Source organism: Elephantulus edwardii, unplaced genomic scaffold (genome assembly GCF_000299155.1).
Source record: "Elephantulus edwardii isolate Elephantulus edwardi_28Jun2011 unplaced genomic scaffold, EleEdw1.0 scaffold00061, whole genome shotgun sequence".
Lineage (NCBI taxonomy): Eukaryota > Metazoa > Chordata > Mammalia > Macroscelidea > Macroscelididae > Elephantulus > Elephantulus edwardii.
The window spans coordinates 17,047,050-17,066,882 of record NW_006399811.1 but is presented as its reverse complement, the minus strand read 5'-3'; the positions used below and the strand labels follow the sequence as shown (position 1 = coordinate 17,066,882).

The window sequence follows — 19,833 nt, the reverse complement described above, 5'->3', positions numbered from 1 at the left end:
GGCATCTTCTTGTTCTGGCTCTTAAATGGAAACAGGAAGAAATCAAAATAGTTGATGATCCTGGAAAGTTAGGCAAGAGTGAACTAATGTCTTTCAAAAAACCAAAAGACTCAGCTGTGAACCTCAGTGCTACCACTTTCTGTCTCCTTCACTTGGGACAATTCAAATTTATAAAATTCAAATCTAAATCTCACTCTATAGCTAAGTAAATCGCAGGCAGTAGTTGGCAATGAACACCCCTCTGAGCTTTTCTTTCCCTCTTTAAATTAGCTTCAAATGGAGATGAAAATACCCACTGTGCCTACCTCGCAGAGCGTGAGGCTTAGAAAGTGCTCTATAAATTATACAATGGCATGTACAGAGAAAAGCATGATTATGATGGGTGGCAAAAAAGGGGAACAACTTCCACGTTACAGTCCTTTCCCAGGCAGCTATTGTGGGCCTGGCCGGGCAGCAGGTGTTGCAAGTTCAGGGCGAACCACCTGGAGACTCACTCCATGCTGCCCTGGAGAGCACGTGCCTTGACACTGATCAAAGGGGACACAGAGCACAGCTTAACTTTGCTCTGCCAACACACTGCAGTGTCCAGGAACTAAGTACAAGCCTGCACATGGCAAAAGGACAGGTGCATGGCCAAGGCCAAGGCCAAGGTCAAAGCGGAACACTGAAGAGGAGGTTCCACCAGCACCCACCCTCCCACCCTCAGTGGAGCTGGCTGGTACACAAACTTTCCTAAAGTGGGATTTCTGAGTGGATGGGCTGAGCACAGGAACCTTGGTGCTGTGAAGTGTTAGGGTTGAGGTTCAAATCCACTAGCTGCTCTTTGAGGGAACAAGGAGACTCTACTCTCATTAAGATTTATTGCCAAAGAAATAATCTGCACTGCCTGAAATGCCTGGACGGCAAAGGGTCTGGTTTTCAGAGTGTTGGGCTTCTTGTTTTTTTGTTTGTTTGTTTGTTTTTCTGGGTGGTGTAAATGACCACATACTTGACTAGTAACTGAAAAGTCAGTAGTTTAAATTCACCCAAGGCAACTCTGAAGACAGTCTTGGCAATGTATTTTGAAAGATGATCAAACAAAGAGACAAATTTAAAAAAAAATCCCCTCATTGCTGTCAAACTGGAATCAACTCATAGCTGACCTTCCATTGGATGTAAGGCTCGAAGTCACACTAGAGATGACTATGTATCTTCTCTCAGAGCAGCTAGTGGATTCAAACCATCAGAGTTGCAGCCTTTGGCTTAGCAGCCCAACTCCCACCAGAGCTCTCTTTAGAAAAAAACAAACAAAAAACATACTGTGGTTAAGTGCCTTCAAGTAGGAACCAACTCATAGTGGGTTTTCAGAGACAATATATCTCATAGATGAAGATTGTTCACCTTTCTCTCAAGGAGCAGCTGGTGTGTTTGAACCACATGCCTTTGGGGTGGCAGTGCGACTCTTTACCACTAAGCCATTAGAGGTACTGTTAATCCCACGGAGGACACTTCTACTCTAAAACACCAAGGGTCACCACAGGTTGGACAGCTGGTTTGGTTTACTTTTTCAGTGTTGGCAAGATTCAGGATGTTTGTAATTTGACCACGGTACAACAGGCTTGTCATTTCCCACTTGTAGTGCAGATTTAGTACTATTTAATGTTACTTTTTTTCTGTGTGAAAAGGCCAATAGCGACACAAAAAATTATATTACAAGTTTTATTTCTAAAATTGTTTAACAAGCTTGATTCTTTAGCATTTAAACTGGTCAAGTCTTGGACCTACAGGGAAGTACTGAAAAATCAGACTTGCTTCCTTTAGTTAAAGATTAATTTCATTCATTCGGTCAACAAATATTTGTTTCAGCCTTATGGCATGCCCAACAATAGGCTCAATACTGGGAAAACAGTCTTTAACAACCAGAAGTGGCCTAAAAGCAAATAGATAAGTAACTTTAATTATAATTATGATAAAGGTTACAAAGGAGAAGGACAGATTTCCAAGCTACAACGTAATCTGTGGCAGATGGGAGGGAGGGGTCAGAGAATGTTCCCCACAGGTAAGCGCAGTCAAACTGAAAGTATAAGGCAAGGTGAGAAAGTCCAGATTGTTAGCAATTACAGCTTGCTCGGATCCACAGCCAACACTCTTAATATCAGCAGTCATGAAATCAAAAGACGAACTGCATTGGGAAAATCTGCTCTCAGGGACGTCTACAGAGTGCTGAGGAGCAACGATGTCGGTCTAGATACAAAGATGTGTCTAATCCAGGCCATTGTATTCTCAATTACTTGTTAGGCTTCAGATAGCTGGACAATGACTAAGGATGACAGAAGTAGTATACATGCCTTCGACTTGTGGTACTGGAGAAAAGTGCTGAATATACCATGGACTGCCAAGAAAACAAATCAGTCTGTCCTTGAGAGGGTGAAACTAGGCTTCTCCTTGGAGGCTAGGATTTTGAAGCTCCGCCTCATTTACTTTGGGTACGTGGTCAGGAGAGATCCGTCCTTGGAGACAGACATCATGCTCGGAAGGGTGGATGGACAACAGAGGAGAAGAAGACCCTGGATGAGATGAACTGATATGTGATTGGAGAAATGGGGGTAGCTGTGTTAGAATTAGTGAGACTGGCTCAGGACAGGGAAGGGTTCAGAGCTGCTGTATGTGGGGTCGGTATACATCGCAGGTGACTCAACGTCACATAACAATAATAACATACTATGACAGATTTGGAAGCAAGAGTGGACATCCACTTCCTAAATAACATGCCTCCAGAAACTCTGAGAACTTTGATAAATGCCGATGGTTGTGGAGGGGCTTCAGGCCTTTTGTTCATTGGGTCGCAATGAGTGAGGCAATCAACTCGAAGGCAATCAGCAACAACAAAGTGAAAGTTCTCCAGCCCAAAGGAAAAAGAGGGGGAAAAAACCCTCCAAAAAATAAGATCATCTTAGGAACAATTATAACTCTTTGAAATAAGTCTTGCACATGATGTGATAACTTTTCAGGAAACAGCTGTTACTCATTCTAAGGGAGATAAAAAGAAACATCTCTGTTAAGATGCAAGAACAAACCTGGAAAGAGATAGGGAAAATAGGTCATCCCAGCACAAAAAATAAAATCAATGCTATATAGAAAATCAGGGGGTTCAAAGCCACCAGGAGCTCTGTGGGAGAAGGGTGGGCAATCGCCTCCCTTATGATTAAATGCCTCAGAAAATCTGCTGGAGGGTCAGCTATGAGTCATTACAACTCTATGGTATACAACAACAACAGGTAGAAAATCAGGTTAGTGAATGCAAAAGAAATAAAACAGATATATAAGTGAAGTTCTATAAACAAAAAAAAAAAACCAGATGTGAACAGCTGAGCTCAGGTGAAAAGGCGGCAGAGATTGAACACATGGTTTAGGTATGTACATTGTAGGTCCTGGGTGTCTCAAAGGCAGGAGAGCCACAAAAGTCAGCCAGTGCTCCAGAGCCCAGTAGCAAAGCCAAATTCAAAACCTGCGAATTGAAGATGGGAAATATTTTGTGGTGCTCTGTCATATTCACAAGCAAGGAAAAACAAACAAACCAACCACCAAACAAACCAAAACATTAAGGCACATCACTTTAAGATACAAAGGCAAGAAGAAAATTTTTGCTCTATAATAAAATACCAATATATCTAAAATACACACACACACACACACACACACACACACACACACACACACACACACACAAAGGCATACTAAAGCATTCTTATATCTAAACCTAGAAAACCAGATTACAGCCAAACAGATGGAAAGAAGGACAGTGTTAGACTGTTCCATTGTAAAAACCAAGTCTAATAAAGGACATACAGAATTGACGTACAAAGGCTGGATGACGTTGCTGCTGTTCTGTGCCATCAAGCTGCCTACGACTCACAGCAATGCTATGAACAACACATCTGAACTCTATCCTGCATCATCCTCATGATGTCTGAAATGCTTCCATCTATTGTGACAATCACTGTGTCAGTCCATCTCATTGAAGGTCCTTCTCTTTCTCTGAACTCTCCACCTTTCCCAGCAAGTTTGTAAGATTTGAAGCAGAGTTTCATCCTCCTTGCCTCTAAGGAGTACCCTACCTCTACTTCCTCTAAGACAGATATGTTTGTTCTGTTGGCAGAACTCAACGGCATTGATTCTAGAGTGTGTGAAATTTACATTACATTAAAGCAGCTCTAAATTAATATAGCTCAGCCTTCTAAAAGGGCCATATCACCCCAATACCAGGTCTACAAAAGAAAGACTGTCGTCCTCAACACTAGGAACTGAATAAAAGAGGAATTCCCTTAAACGGAGGATCATGCTATTTAAAAGAATTTGGATGACCATCAGAACTGATTTTCCTGTTTGGCAATATGTAAGCAAGATCAATTCAGAGGAGGATAGCTGCTGATAAGGATTATTCTAACAAGAGGTCATAAATATTGATGCTGATGAATCCATAACTGGAAAAAAAATACTTAAACAGAAAAGGCAAAATAGAAATGTAACTGAAACTTCAAAAGAGAAAATAATTACTTTAAGACAGTCTCTACTTTTATTATATGCCATCAAGTATAACTCATAGTGATCCTATGATAAGAGATCTGAAACCTGTCCTGTCCTGCACCATTGATATACATTGTTGTTGTTCGTTGATTGCCTTTGAGTTAAGCATGACTCATAGTGACCCCATGAATAAAAGGCCTGAAGCCCCTTTATAACTATCGACATTTATGAAAGTTCATAGAGTTTCCGGAGAGATGTTGTTTAGGAAGTGGATGCCACTCCTGCTAGAAAATGAAGAGCAAAAGTAAAAATGCATGTAACTACTCTTATATTTTAAATAAAAGAAAGAATGACTTTTCCAAAGTGGTAACTATCATCACATCATCACAATTCCCATTGTGGTCTTCAAAACAATCCTTAATACAAGAATGCTTCACAACAGGTACTATTCTGAATATATTAGTCCTTAAAATATTTCTATCACGTGGTGGTTGCTACTGTTGTTATTGCTGTAGAATCGAAATGAACTCATAGCTGATCCTCCAGTAGGGTTTTCAGAGGCGTTAAGTTGCAGAGGAGGAGACTGCCTGTTCTTCTTCCTCAGAGCAGTTGGTAGATTCAAAGCATTTGTCTTTGGTTAGATAATGCAACTCCCTCCCCACAATAGTAGGTCCTCATTCCTCATTTCACAAACCATGAAACGGAGACCAGAGTGACACAAGAACTTGCTCAAGGCCCAATGGGATGCTAATCCAGTTCCTAACTGCAGTACTCTCCTGCTACTCCAAGAGCAATTATGACTAGAAGAACAGAACATGTAGTACATGGCTGCACTGTAAAATAATCATTATGATATGTGCATTAATAACAACAACCTTATAGCAACTATTTGCAGAGAAGCTGGTATGTGTTAGGCATCTTCCAGTCATTAGCAAGCTCCTATAAACATAAAAACTGTCAGGAATAGACCTGTGAGAGCTGGTCCTGTATTGTTCACCCAGAACTGGCACATAATCTGCCTTTGACAGGACCCAGTCTTAACCACTGTTATACTGTCCTTTATTAGCAAAAATTTTGAATTTTCCTTCTTTGACAGGTCTTTGTTTTATGCAGGTCCCAGTTTTTAAGGTAAAAGATGCTTGCTCAAGGCCACCCACTGAGGAAACAGCAGTGTTGTGATTTGAATTAGGTGAGCTTCTCCACTAGCTAAGTCCCACATAAGGGAAGATGTTTACATTCTGAATGGCATTAAAATGGAAAAGCATGTAGGCAAAATTTTATTTTTTGGTGTCACGCTGACTACAACTCTAATCAATCCAATGAACAGCAGCAGATGGAAACCTTACTCTATGCCGCACCACCCTCACCATACCCTGTGCAAGGCCACCGCTGTACTCATTGCGTCAGCCCACCTCATTCAGGGTCTTCCTCTCTACTCCTTGACAACATGCCTAAAGGAAATAAGATGAAGTGTCACAATTTCTGCCTCTAAGGAGCATGCTGGTTTCATGTCCTCCAAGACACAGTTACTGATTCTTTTGTTAGTCCATGAGGGATTTAATATTCTTCACCAACCCCACAATTCACAGATTTAGATATACATAAATGTGTATAATGTATGTTGTTGTTCTTATGTGCCGTCGAGTCGCTTGTGACTCATAGCGACCCTATGTACAACAGCCCTAAACTCTGCTCTGTCCTGTGCCAATCTCCTGGTCTCCGACACCCCCATCCCGATTACCCCAGTCACTGAATCAATCCACCTCATAGAGGGCCTTCCTCTCCTGCGCCGTCCCTCCACCCTCCCAAGCATGATGTCCTTCTCCAAGGACTGGTTCCTCCTTACAACATGTCCAAAATATGTTAGACGGAGCCTCAGAATCCTTGCCTCCAAGGAGCAGCCCGGTTTAACCCTCTCCAGGATGAATCTGTTTGTTTTCTTAGCAGTCCATGGTATAGTCAATGCTTTTCTCCAGCACCACAGCTCAAAGGCATCAATTCTCCTTCTATCCTCCCTAGTCTCTGTCCAGCTCTCTGATATATACACACACAAATAATATGCACACACCTATCAATACATGTATACAAATATATGCATTGTATATACACATACAGCTAACCTTTGAATACCACACGTCTGAACCGTGCAGATCCACTTATTGCTGGATATTTTTTCCTCCAGTAAGTTCAATGTACTGAAGTAAGAAGTGCTCTCGCCCTTCATCATGTTTAGGGCAACAGTGTAGACCTTGAATATCACCATGGGACCCCTAGGAAGTGCCACTAGAGATACTGGAAGTACTACCAAGAAGCAGAGAAAAGTCATGACATTTTAGGAAAATGTTGGGATTGTTTGTTAAGTACTGTAGCTGAAGAGCTGAAGCTGCAGTTGCCTGCCACTTCAACATAAAAAAAAAAAAAAGAGTCCAGCTTATGGACAATTGTTTAAAAAAAGAAAAGGGAATCTATGAGTTGTCGCTGCAAATACGACAGCAGACATGAAAAACTTGCACTCTGTATGAAAGACTTTTTTTACCTTGTCCTGAAAATGCAAATTTTTATGTGAATCTAGTATTTAATAAATGTTGTTTTTGTAGTGTACCGTAGAGTCAGAACTGACCCATAGCTGACACTTCAGCAGGTTTTCAGAGGCAGTTAATTGCACGAGAGGAAATTACCCATCCTTCTCCCGCAGAGCAGCTGAAGGCCTCAAACCACATGCCTTTGAGATCACAGCACAACTTCTTACCACTAGGCCACCAGAGCTCCCTATATAATAAATATGACATTAAATATATTTGTTAATAGACATGTTTTCTATAAGGCTTCTGGTCAATAATTAAATTCTGGGGGGTGTAAAAAGTTACACACAGTACACACAGACTTTTGACTGGGTGCGAAGAGTCTGCATCCCTAATTTCTTCATTATTTAGGGTGTGTGTGTGTGTGTGTGTGTGTGTGTGTGTACAATGGGTTAAGGGCTTATCTGCTAATCAAACGTTTAGCAGCTGATCACACCCTGTAGCTCCTTGAGAGAAAAACCCACCAATTTGCCTCTATACTGATTTTCACTCTCAAAACTGACTGCTGTGGATTCAGAACCCGACTCATAGCTGACTCTCCACTGGGATTCTCAGGCTGTAAAATGAATGGGAAGAGATTGTCCACATGCCTCCCAAGAAGCTGCTGATGCATCCAAACCACGAGGGAGGCATGGCCTTTAGGTTGGTAGCTCAGCTCCCTATGAACTATGCGACGACAGGCTCCTCTTTAAAGATTACCGCGAGGAATCCCTGTGGGGTAGTTCCCCTCCATTACGTGGGGCTGCTGGGAGTCGAACGTTGACTTGCCAGCACCCTCACAACAAGAATTCATCATCACTTCACAGACTAGAGCCGTCCCTTGTTTGTTTCATCTCCCCCTCACTGCGTGTTCTTATCTCGCATGGACACCTGTCATAGTCTTTATAATGTGAGGCTGAAATTGTCTACTGTTTGTCTATCTTGCCCACCAGATTGTAAAATCCTATCTCTTTCTCTTTACTTCTACATCCAGAACACAGAGTATCGTGTCTGGTACAGAGGAGATACTTGAGAAATAGTCATTAATTAGTTATATGTATACAAAAGGAGAAAGTAAGCATAAAAGAAAGTATTACATTCGAGGACAGGCTATTTCTAAGCATATAGATAGTAATCAAAACATGCAAGGATAAAATGGCCCCAAGGTATCATTTTTCTTCATAATAAAATCACCAGGAGTTTTGAAAAATCAAAATGCTCGTGGCTGGTGAGGATATCAAGCCTGTTTCTTTTTGCTGGGTTGAAAATGGCAGTTTTCACACACTAGGTAATAGATGTCAAAACAATAAAACTATTCATAACCATCAACCTAAGGATCTCACGCCTGGAAACTTATCTAAGGAAATAAATCAACAGAAGAAAATAGCTGTATTGGGGGATATGCTTATAGAAGCTTTACATGCTACATAATAATGACTAGCAGGAAATGGGCTAACACTGTGATTCATGCATTGCTTTTATCCAGCATTTCTGAAAGGAGCTCTGGTGATACAGTTCATCGGGTGAAGCACTGCTAACCCAAACGCAGCTCCTGACTGATGGTTTGAATCCATCCTCTAGCTGCTTCAAAGGAAGACAATGGGCAACCTCCTCCTGTTTGACTTAAGCCTTGGAAACAGGCTGAGGGGTCAGCTAAGAGTCAGTTCTGACTCAATGAGTGAGTTTCCAGTCAAGGTTTTGAAACTTCTACCAAATGTTAGTGGAACTTCCAAATAAGGTGTCTATCAGAGCTCTGGTGGCCTAGTCAGTAAGGAACTGTGTTGCCAACCTCAAAGGTGAGGGGTTCAAATCTACCAGCTACTTTGAAGGAGGAAATAGACAATTGTAATTTGCAGCATTTGAAAACTGGCTGGAGGCTCAGCTATGAGAAGATGATTCTGGCTCCAAGGTAATGAGAGAAAGAGCAGAGAGGGCTGGATAGTAATGCAAATCAGGTTCATGGCAGCGTTGGATAGAGCCTGGTCAGTTTTGCCAATGCACTAAGTTGAAATGAGCCATATCAGAGTCAGAGAGGAGAAATGTGACTATTCTCATTGAGATGAGCTGCTGAGAGTGGAGAGCATCCTTTGGACCTGGGATCCCTGTGCTGAAAACCTTCCAAATCTAGGAGACAGAAAGAGAGAGCTTTCAGCATGAGAGATGATGTGAGATAGTGAAAACAGCCTTAGACAAGCAGTGGCAGCAGAATCAACAAGCCAGCATTAGGTGATGTGGTGGGGCTTCCTAGGCAGGGAGTAAAGAGGTTATAGTGCACTTGCCAAGTCACAGGAGTAAGAAGACTGAGTCCCTTCAGGCAAGGGCTGCCTCTGAGATTTACTGGAGGTAAATGTAGTAATACTAGTGTGCGCGGGACAGAGGCTTGTGGAGCCCAGGGGCCAGGACAGAGGCCTACAGGGCTGTTCTGGCCAAAGAACTGTATCCAGGATCATGGCTGAGCCTGTTACTCCCTTAGTAAACCTCTTAACTGAGAGTATGATCCAGGTTCTGTGTGGCCACTGAAACACATGCAGATAAGCTGGGACTGCAGTTGGGAGGATGGCTGTGAGCAGAGATGGTGAAAGGAGGCAATGCTGACCTTCCACAGGCATCAACCTGGCTGGTGGCCGATGTGGAAGGTGACTGTTCTTAGTGAGGTCAGAGGAGGACACATGACCCTGATGCCATTTTTACAAATGCCCAGGAGCAGGAGAAAAGCTAGAGAAAATCAATTTGACATACTGTTATATACTCATTAAATTTAACATGATGACTATAAAGGAAAAAGGAAAATGATATAATGCTAATAAAAACCCTGGATTATAAAATCATATGCTGGCTATGATCATAAATCTGTAAAAAAGTGTCTCATAATTTGCTAGAATGACTGATGTGTGTCCTCCCTGATGGAATGATTAAATGTAGCTGCCGTGATGTGAAAGGAGGTATAAGCTGCATACTGCTTCCTTGCATTACTAGATTTTATTACCTTAGAGTAACAATTTGCCTTCTCTGAACTTTACTTTGGCTCATCTGTAAAATAGGAAAATTATATTTTTTTATTTCTTAACAGATTTAATGAAATGAATTTATTTTAGAAACACGTACATAGCACTTACTGGAGCATCGATGGTAAATTGCACTGACAACTCAAGGCCGAGCTTTTGTAGCAGTTCGAACACACCAGCTGCTCTGAGACAGAAGGATCGACAGTCTCCTCCAATGAGATTTGGGAAACACAAGGAAAGGTCAACTACAAGCTGGCACGGATGTGACAGCAGTTTTACATGGTGCTTACTATGTAGCTGAAGTTATTCTAAGCTGTCCTTTACGTTCTCAAGATTTTCTACTCCTCGAGGACCTGTTTTACAAATACTAAAGAATTTTGCAGTGAAAAGCTTGACTATTAGCTGAAAGGTTGCAGTCCAGAGGTGCCTAAGAAGAAACCCCTGCTGATCTGCTTCCAAAGAGTCACTCCTTAAAAACTATGGAATGCCACTATTCTGAACAGATGATATGAGGTCACCCTAAGTTGGAACTGATTTAATGGCAACTAAAAACAACAACTGTAAAAACATTTTATGATAAAGCACAAAGAGTGATAACAGCAAAGTAGCAACATCTTGCAACAACAGCCTTCCATTGCCACTGAAATTTTTAAAATGTTTAAAAAAATCTAACAGCAACAACAGCAGCCAACATGGATTGCCTGCTCTGGGGTCAACACTGTGCCTTTCTAACAATCCTATGGGATGCTGTTACTGCTGTTGTTAGGTGTTGCAGAGGTGACTAAAACTAGTGACCCTGTGAACAATGGGTCTGGGTCTGAACCTTGCTTTATTCTTCGCCATCCTCAGCATGTCTGATATAGTCAAGCCTACTGCTATGGTCACCATGTCTATCCATCCTTTTGAGGGTTATCGTTGTTGCTAGGTGCCATCGAGTCAAGTCTGACTCACAGCGACACTGTGTACAACTCACCTGAACCCTGTCCTATCTTGTGCCATCCTCATCATCACTTGAGCCCACTGCAGCAGTCCTGTGCAATCTATCTTCTTGGGGATCTTCCTCTCTTTTGCTGACCATCAACCTTTCTAAGCATGACATCCCTTTCCAAGGAATAGTGTTTCCTAGCTCCAAGTCCAAAATACTGGACCACAATGATGTTAGTTTAAAGACTAAGTTGTGCTTGATTCAGGTCATGGTATTTTCAATCACTTGCTATGCATCTGAAAGCTAGAAAATTAATAAGGATGACATAAAAAGAATTGATCCCTTTGAGTTGTGATGCTGGAGAAGAATACTGAATATTCTATGGACTGCCAAAAAAAAACTATTGATATATCTTGGAAAAAAGTGAAACTAGAGTGCTCCTTGGAGTCAAGAATGACAAAGCTTCATCTCTCAAACTCTGGATAGGTAGCCAGGAGAGGCTGTTCCTTGGAAAGGGATATCATACATATGGAGGGTACTCAGGTTCAGAGAAAGAAACAACTTGCCATTGAACGAGAGAAGATCTGAACGTAAAGTATGAGTTCTGAGCGAGGTGTTTTGATACTACAAGACAGTACAACCAACTGTGTTAGATTATGTACAAATTCATTCTGAACTTGAATCTCAACCATATACACTTCCTATCAGAAAACAGAGTTTTCCACGTGGACACTGTGATCTTTTGAGTCCCTGGCCTCTGCTTCTGTAGTTCTTCATTTGAGTATTCTCAAAACTCTTATTCATCCCTCAAGGTTTCACTTTTACCATAAATCCCAAGGTAGAATGAACTAATTATTCCCTGACTTGATGCTTTAAGAAACCAATCTGTATGTGTAAGTCAGTATACACTATTAACCCAAAGGCTGTGTCTCTCTTCAGGTTTGAACACACCAGTGGCTTTTCAGGAGAAAGGTGGGCAAACTCTTCCTGTGATTTACAGGCCTTTACTTCCAGCCTTAGTTCTGACTCAATGGTAATGAGATTGAGTGAGTAAGATCATATAGTCTATCACTGTGTTTCATTTAGACTATGAATATTACAAAGGACAAAGGCCAAGGTCATTGTCTACTTTTGCATTCATCTAAGTACAGTACATAGCATAGGGTAAGCACATAATGATTACTGGTTGAATGCATTTTTTTTTAGCTTGAAGAGTACTTCCAATAAAGACTTTGTCATCATTCATTAATGGGGAAAATCTGTGCCTATCTTTAGGCAGCCCACTTTTCTCAAGAGCACTGTTTGTAAAAAGCACAGGACAAGAGGCTCCTCTATTTTTCTATATTGCTTTTTCAGAGAGTTCGTATGCTAAAGTCCATTTAGCGAAATGAAAATGTAATGGAGACACTTCTACCAAGAGGGTTTCTTCTATGTCTTAAGTGTGGGTGAGAGGTGTACAGTACCACGTGCTTACCCGTCAGAGGAGTTAATATACTCCACAGAAATAGCCCAGTCTTCTTCAAGGCCTTGCCTCATTCTTCTCAAGAGTGAGCTGCCTGAGACAAGAATAGGGCATTCGTCATAATCCCCAAACCAAGACCACTACTGACACACAGCTGGTGTAGAGGAAGTCAATGACTGAATAAACAGGCGTGAGGCATTCCTTTCCCTTAGGTTTTTGATGAGAAGCACTCTGCTGCTAATCAGAACACTGGTAGTTCAAGCCCTTCCAGTGGCTCTGAGAAAGAAAGAGCTGGAGATCTGCTCTCATAGCTTAGAAAACCCTACAGGACAGTGATACTTAAATTGACTTTCTAATTCTGGTGGCCTAGTGGCAAGAAGCTGTGCTGAAATCTTAAAGGCACAGAGTTTGAGGCCACCAGCTGCTCTGCAGGAGAAGGACAGGTAATCTCCTCCTGTGTGATTAACAGTCTCAGAAAACCCACCAGAGGGTCAGCTTTGGGTCAGCTCTGTACACAACAACAATCCTAAGAACAACTATTTAAAAGGTTCTTGATTAAATGCCTGTAACATGCTCCATTATTTTGGAGTCACAATGAGAAGACTCTAGAGAGTTTTCATGTTAAAATCAAAAGAGCAACTCAAAAGGTTAAATTACTTGTCCCCTTATTTTGGAACTTTCTGTACTTTCTTTAACAACCGGAACATCACTGGGGGCTCCATCCCCAGGAGACTTTTGTTATTAAAAAAAATGCAATAGAACATTTTTTTAAAAACTATGTAAAAAAGGAAAGTTTCCCATTTAAATGTTCTCAGAAATCACACCAAATAAAAGAGATTCATTTTAGCGGACATGTCTGTCTTATTATTCTCAGATCAGTTTAGAGCTGAGGAACTAAATTATCAGGAAGTTGATTAAGACGCCTCCAAAAAGGGGGATAAAACATGGGATGCAGTGTGTTCAAAGTGAATCTTAATTATACATGTTACAAGGGTTACTGAGCTATGCCAAACATTTAGCTAATTAGCAGGCTCTTGAGGCAAAGAGGGCTGCCTGGAGATAAGCACGCATTTTCCCCATTAATGAATGATGACAAATTCTAGTTAAATATGGATTTTCAATATTACTGAACATTCCCTCTATTTGTTCTTTTCCAGATTCCAATAGCATGAACTACTTTAAACTTGCATATTTGCCAATAAAACTTAGGATCTTCCATTTTAAAGCACAATGGTCCATTATCGGCATGTTGGGATACTTTTAGGGAAGAGAAAAAAAAGTCACAGAATTGATTTTAGTATTTATACAACTGACTAGATGACACATAACAATAACAACAAATGTATTTATAAGTTCAGAAACTTGAAGTTGGAATTAATGAGAAGATACAACTTAAAAATTCTATATGAAATATTCCACAGGTAACAAGCACTGAACCATTCTGTAACTGGTATGTTACGAGGACATAGGATGCAGATAGAAATCATGAGACCAGAAACAAGAGGAATAACAGCTAGTTTTCACAAAAGGCTTACTGTCACATGGATGTGAAAGTTGAGCAATGAATGAGGAAGACCAGAGAAGAGTCAATGCCTTTGAATTTTGTTGTTGGTGAAGGCTACTGAATACCACACAGACTGCCAAAAGAACAAACCGTGTTGGCAGAAGTGCAGCCAGGAACCTCTTCATCCACCTCACATATTTTGCACATGTTGTCGGGAAAGGCCAGTCCCTGCAAAAGGGCATCACACTGGGGAATGTGGAGACTCAGGGAAAGAGAGGAAGATCCTCAATGAGATGGACTGACACAGTGAGTACAATACATTTGAGCATGGCAGGGATTCTTAATAAATACAACACTAACAGTGCATAGCTGCGATGTGTACAATGGCTGATTTACGTAAAGAAAATGTACAAGTATTTAAAAAAAAAAGAATGACACTGGATTGGGCAAAGCTTAGACCTACAGTATGCAGAGTTGCTGTGGGGGGGGAGTCAGAGAGCTGGACAATGAATACAGATGACAGAAGAATTACTGATGCCTTTGAGTTGTGGTGCTGGAGCCGAGTACTGAACATAGCATGGACAGCCAAGAGAACAACAGGTCTGTTTTGGAGGGGGTGACACCAAGTTGTTCTCTGGAGGCAAGGATTTTGAAGCTCTATCTCACATATTTCAGACATGTTTCCAGGAGGGAGGGAACTAGTCCTTGGAGAAGGATATCATCCTTGGAAGGGTAGAGGGACAACACAGGAGAGGATGAAATGGATTGATACAGTGACTAGGGTCATAGGGGCAGGTGTGTTGGAGACAGTGAGATTGGTTCAGGATAGGACAGGTTTCAGTGCTACTCCAACAACAACAATAAATAAAACTACAGCACACTGAGTGTTTTATAAAAGTCACCTGATTTGGTCCTCCAAACAACACAAGAAGATAGAAATCATTATTTTCCTTCTATATTTTCTTTCCTTCCTGTAGATGAGGAATCAAGATTGTCAGGGTTCTTTCTGAGAGAGATCATGCAGGCAGAAAAACCATGCTGGGTTATTATTAATAAACATCAGATTAACAAGTTTTATTCTAACAGGATAAAGCTATGTAGCACGGTGAGGTCAGATCAAAGTCATCATCACATATGTTGATCTATACCTGAGGAAAAAAATTATGGTCACTTTAATTGCTTTGTTTCCCTGGATTAGCTACATTTATTTACCCTTTTGATATCTATTATTTACTTATAAAGGGTTTTCTTCCTGGCAACAGCATGAAGATTGTATGTTTCTTTTTTATTTTATGATTTAAGTTAAAGTTCATAGAGCAGCCTGATATTCCAAACAACTATTCATATATTGTTTTATGACACTGATTACCACTATCCATCTGCTTTGCTTTTAGAATTAGATCCTGTTCTAGGAGAGCCAAGGACACATCGAGATTTCTGAAGTCTCAGAGGGATTTCCCTTAATACCTTTCACAGAAAGTAGTTCCCATTCATGCTGAGAGTTGAACAGGGCAATGGTTAGCACACTATATCCCATTTCATGTGTGCCTCTACAGTGGCACCTTACTGCTCCCTAATCAAAAGGTAGAGACTATCTCCCCATAGACCAAAGAGACAGGAAGAAGCACAGCCCCCTCTAAGATGCCAGTTAACAAAGGAGTCTTAGTGACTCACAGGGAGTTCAAGAATTAATAAGGAAAAAAATTAAAACCATGGGATAACAGGATTGCATCAGATGAATTTACTGGGGCCAAGGCTTTGATCAGTTATGTATGTGGAAGAAGGAGTAAGTTGGTGGGAGTAAGGTGAGTGAAGAAGAAGAAACCATGCAAAGGCACGTGGCCCAGAGGCGGTCACTAGGAGAAGCCGACAATGGACTCACTGGCAGAGAAGAAAAACTTGTGTGGGAAGGCTGAGTGTCCAACTGATGCCCCTCAGCAGCAAGGGGTGTGTGTTTGTGTGTGTGTGTGTTTACCATTGCAGGGTTTATCTTACTTCTGAAAGCAAGAAGATGTTGAGCATTGGACCAGGAAATATACAAAGCAAGCAAGTATAATAATAAGTGGCTAAAAATCTTCTTTGGGCTATATAAGCAACAACTTCCTGTGTAAAAATTTCCACTGGGTGTCAATGGGCTTTCGTTCTCTGATACCAGATTCAGGATGTTATGAAGAAATAACCAGCCTCAGGTCAGTCCACAGAGGCCTTGTGTAGCTCATTTAGAAGACAGAACCGACACGAGGCCTTGTGGAAAAGTCAACCACACCTTGGGACTCAGAGTCAACATCGATATTCAGCATGCAAGTGAATGTGAGCCTTCTTAAATGTTTGGTCCAGCAGAACTGGAGAACGGCAACCTCTGCCAAGGTCTCAATCCAAATGCACGTATGATTCTCAGCAGGTCCTGTCTGGGTGAGCACAGTCAGTCCATGGAACTTGTTATTGGAAGATAACAATAACTTGTTCTACTCAGGTCACTACATTTTGAGGTAGTTTTGGTTTCTTATTCAACAATAGATAATGATCAACAGTGGTGGTATTGATGTTGGTGGCTTTTTTCCCTACGGTGAAGCAAATGCATTTCTTTGACGCAACTGGGAATAGCTTTTGGGATGGGATATGCTACATGACTGAACTAGTTAAGCTGTAGACTAAGCAAATTCTTTTCTTGGTGGTTATTTTCTTAAGGGATGGAGGAACTATGAATGTATATCTTTAGAAATATTCTACAGAGTCCTAGTGATACAATGATTAGAGCTCTTGACTGCTAATGGAAAGGTCAGTGGTTTGAATCCACTGCAGGAAAAAGATGTGGCAGTAAGATTTTCTAAAGACTACTAAGCTTTTATAAAGTCTAGGGAACTCTATGGGGTAATTCTACTCTACAGAATCTATACTTCTATAGATCTCTATGATTGGAATCAACTAGAGAGCAGAGGATTCGGTTTGGGGAACATTTTACTTACATATAGGGTTACTTCTCAATGAAATAGCTATAGAGAGGTGTTATGTTCTAAAGCTGATGCTTTTATTTTTATCCAGAAAAGAGTGATTTCTCAACAGAATGAATGGATATATTTGGAATTCATTTTCCATTAGGCTGTCTAACAGTTCTTAAAAAAAGTATCAACTATCAATTAGTTCCTTAATACTTTCAATAATCTGATGCCAGTAATTTGACTTATTTTTACATTAACCTGTCAAGGTCGACCTAAGCTTAAAAGAGACAATTCAGCACGAATGGTCACAAGTAAAACCACAGTGCTGGCAGAGGGGAAAAACCAATGTGTCAAAATGCTTTTAGGATAAATACAAGTAGAAATATGGATTGAATACTTAATATGGATTGAAGCTCAACATCAAGAAAATGAAGATTCTCACCACTAGGTCAACTGGAAACATCAAGAGAGACAAAGAAGAGATTGAGATTGTTAACAATTTCAGCTTCCTCAATTCCACTATCAACACTCTTGGTACCAAATGTCAGGAAATTAAAAGATGAATTGCATTAAGAAAACTGACTATCAGGGACCTCTCCAGAGTGCTAAAGAGCAAAGATGTTAGTCTAGAGACTAAGGTGTGCCTGATCCAGGCCATCATCTTCATAATTACTTACTATGCATCAGAAAGCTGGAGCAAGGATGACAAGAGAGCTGATGCCTTTGAGTTGTGATGCTGGAGAAAAGTACTGAAATACCGTGGCTTGCCAAAACAACAGGTCTTCCCTGGAGGGAGTAAAATCAACCTTCTTCATAGAGGCAATGATTTTAAGACTCTTCTCATATGCTTTGGGCATGTAGCTAGAAGGGACAGCTCCAGAGAAGATGACCTTGGATGAGATGGACTGACATAGTAATTGGGGTAATAGGGTAGGTATGTCAGAGACAGTGAGATTGGCTCAGGATAGGGCAGGGTTCAGAGCTATTGTGCACAGGAACGTTTTGAGTTGCAGGGGACTCAATGGCACATAACAACAACAAAAGTAGAAAATCGTGTTTACTTTTTTGAAAAAAGAAAATCTGTTCCCAAAGATGTCAGAAGCTAGCACTGATTTAGCTAAATAGCCTCAACTCCAGGACCTATTGTTCTGTGTTTGATGTTTTTAAACCACTGACCTCAAGACTAGGCAAGACAGTGAATCGTCAAAGAAAAAAAATCTACTTGTATTTAAAGTTCTACTGTTTCTACCCAAGAGAAGGCAAAATCTCTTTTCAGCCAGCATTTAATGACAAGAATAAAGGAAGTATGGAGCTTCAGCAGTGTACTCCATTCTCTGGCCAGTTTGGTTAACTCCAGTTTTCTGTCACAAACACTAATAATGAAATTTAAAAATTACTGCTGGTTTCCTAAAAAATAGGAATAGTTTTACAAAACAGTACTTTTATTGCATCTTTTAAAGAGCTCCTGAAAAGTCAAAGCAATCTGTTCGCTTAGTGAATATATTTACCTTTCTAGTTTAAGTAGCTCTGAAAAGTTAAACAGCTACTCTTATTCATTTAACAAATCATCTTTTGCAGAATGATGTTTCCACTGTAAATCTGCAACTGAGTTGGGAATTTGATGAGTAGCAATTTTGCTTCTTATCACATAAATGCCCATTACAAGAGAAACTAAACAACAAATACACACATACATATACACATCAAACTATGCACTATGCTCTACTCAGCTGTAAATCCTTGGATTCTGAATGGGGTTTTTGGTATCATTTCATTTTTCTGGTTAACTTGTTGCACTGGGGGGGAAATACCTGTCAAGCACTTGTCCAAAGTGCTAAAGAGTAACAATGTCAGTTTAAAGACTAAAGTGTGCCTAATCCAAGCCATAGTATTTTCAATTATTTCCCTTTTATCTGAAAGTTAGAGGATGGCTGATGATGATGGAAGAAGAATCGATGCCTTCAGATTGTGGCATTGGAGAAGAATACCAGATATCCATGTTCTACCAAAATAACAAACAAATCTGCTTGGAGGAAGTAAAACCAAGTTGTTTCTTAGAGGCAAGGATGGTGAAACTTAGACTCATATACTTTTGGCATGCTGTCAAGGGGGGGGTCGGTCCTTGAAAAAGGACAACATGCTGAGAAAAGTGGAGGGTCAGAGACAGAGAGGAAGACTCAACAAGATGAACTGACACAGTGACTGGAATGAAGGGCCGGAGCATTGCAGAGGATGGTATTGCATAGGGCAAGGTTCAGATCTGCTGCTCATATGGTCAATGCGGGTTGCAGGAGATTTGATGGCACCTAACAACAGAGTAAAAAAACGTAAATAATGCAGAAGTGAATTTTAAAGAAACGAAAAGAAGGATCTTCCACTCAGAGATAAATCCAAATAACCTTTTCAGTCAGACTACAATACTAAACTCCTCTTTCAGGTTATTCTTTAGGTGCACTTCAGATCACGTCCTAAGAGTGATGTAGATGGCTTCTGCTTATCCAATCAGAACTCTAATGCATCATTCCTTGGTGAAAGAACCCTCAAAACCAAAAACATTCCCAAGTTACAGAGAAGAAAGAAGTTACCAATGAAAATGATTTTATTATAATGAGCAGATAAAACTAGAAGTTTCTGATACAGTTACTTTGAAATACGGGAGGAAGAGTACACTATGTTAGTTTTATGATAATTTGATGATGAATTGAGATATTTCAGATGGAAGTCAATTTTCCAAGGAAACCAATGATAAGAGACTAATTATAATAATGACCAAAATTCATCCCAAAATTAAACAAAATGCATTTTAGTAACAAATTTGAAGCTTAAAATATTTTCCTATTCACTTGTAATGGTATGTTTGTTTTTGATTAAAGAGAATTAAAAAAATAGCACCATTTCATGGTGTTAAAGAGTCTCTAACTGCTGCCATTT

At 40.5% G+C, this 19,833-nt stretch overlaps 1 protein-coding gene across 1 annotated transcript in view; it reads right to left on the bottom strand.

The window, feature by feature from the left end:
• LOC102862545 (uncharacterized protein C1orf21-like) overlaps nucleotides 1–19,833 on the bottom strand; it is a 210,115-nt gene that overhangs the window by 107,536 nt on the left and 82,746 nt on the right. The gene's annotated exons all lie outside the window — the stretch shown is intronic.